Here is a 1981-nt window from a genome sequence, read left to right as displayed (position 1 = left end):
AAAGGAACTCAAGCAAGATCAACCCAAAGAAGATCACTCTGAGACACATTATAATCAAAATATTAAAAGTCAAAGACAAGAAGAGAATTCTGAAAGCAGCAAGAGGCACACAACTCATCATATACAAGGGAACCTCCAGAAAGCTATCAGTGATTTATCTGCCAAAACTTGCAGGCCAGGAGATTAAGTGATTCTAGAATTAAATGCAGAATGTGACAAAAGAATCTATCTGTGTTACCTGTGTATGAAATAATTTTACTGAAGGAGGTGGGGAAAAAAAACCCTGTTGACTTATATAACTTTGGAAATGAATGGAGTCTATAGGACTAAAGGCAAAGAGAGCTTTACATAAGCATTGTAAAGTAGTAACATTGCTTCCCACTAGTATGAGTTACCAATTCTGAAACCATTTATACCAGATTGAACAATTAATAAATAAATGGTGAATAGTGGGAGCCAGGTTTCTCACTGATGGATTGGAAGCTTACAGGTAATCAAGGAGAGGAGGCTAGAACAGTCCATGTAGTAATGAATTAGAATTGGAGACATCAGTATGAACTCATGTTTAGCTTAATATAGTTTAGCTAGCTACATATAGAAATGTTTATAGAGATGTATATAAACATGGATTAATATTGAAAATATTATATACACATACATATTTCCTTATTTTTGCCAGCTGAGGGAACCTAGAAGCAATGACACCCAAGTACCAATGAGCACACTGAGACCTTGGCTTCGAATATCATTCTCCAATCAAAGAAACTAGGCCTCCTTGGAGGAAACGAATGAGTCCCGGACGAGAGCAGAAAATATTCAAGATGAGCCCGAATTACCTTGTAGTACCAGCAGGTACTATAGAAAGTAAGAACTACTCAAAACAAAATTTAAAAAAAACCCACAATGATGTGGTAGCTACCAATGGCAAAAGCCAGAACAATTTGAGCAAATAAATAAATCAATAAATAAATATTAGATAACAACTCAGACTATGAAAGAACTATCCATGAGTCCATACAGATATAAGTAAATGATTGAATAAATTAAGAAATAGGGAGAATAAGCAAATCTTCCACACAGAAAAATTCCAAGTAACTTATGTAGGTTCTCTGTTCTCAAAGAGTTGGGACATAATTCCCCACTTCTTAAACGTGTGCTGCATGTGGTGACTTCCAAACAATGCGGTATGGAAGCACAGAGGAAGAAGAACCCTAAAGCGGAAAAATTTCTGCGGAATTCTACTTCAGCCAAGTGATTAAGGCTAACATTGACAATGATAGGACATGCTGATTGTATGTACCATTGATATGATGGAAGGAGAATGGAATTGTACCCTTGTAGACTTTTCCCCAAAAGCCCATCACCTTAGCATAATAATTAGAAAAAGAATCAGAAAAATTCAAATTGAGGAACATTTTACAAAAGTTCTGATCAGTACTCCTCAAAACTGTCAAGGTCATAAAAATAAGGAAAACCTGAGAAACTGTCAGTTAAGAGGAACTTAAGTGGACATGACAACTAAATATAATGTGGTATCCTGGATGGGATCCTGTAACAGAAAAAAATGACATAAAGCTAAAAACTAAGAAAATATGACTTTAGTTAATAATAATAATAAATATTGGTTCATTAATTGTGATAAGTACACCATAGTAATATATGATGTTATAAATAATAGGAACTGGGTGTGGATATATAAAATCTCTCTTTACTACCTTCTCAATTTTTTCTGTATATTTAAAACTATTCTGAACTAAAATGTTTATTTAAAAAATTTTTTGTGGGAATAATTTTTTTCTCCCCCCTCCCATAGTAAAATGTTTCCTTTGATCTGTAATTCTATCCTGCATGTCATTTATATAGTAACCTAGAATAGAAAAGCCACCAAGATGGACTTTTACTAATGCAGTTTGTAACTAAATATGTCTGAGAGAAAAAGATCAATGGGAAAAAAAGTGTCCTTGTGATATTACAGTCAGAG

Source organism: Pteropus alecto, unplaced genomic scaffold, assembly GCF_000325575.1.
Source record: "Pteropus alecto unplaced genomic scaffold, ASM32557v1 scaffold76, whole genome shotgun sequence".
Lineage (NCBI taxonomy): Eukaryota > Metazoa > Chordata > Mammalia > Chiroptera > Pteropodidae > Pteropus > Pteropus alecto.
Note: the sequence above shows the minus strand (reverse complement) of the source record.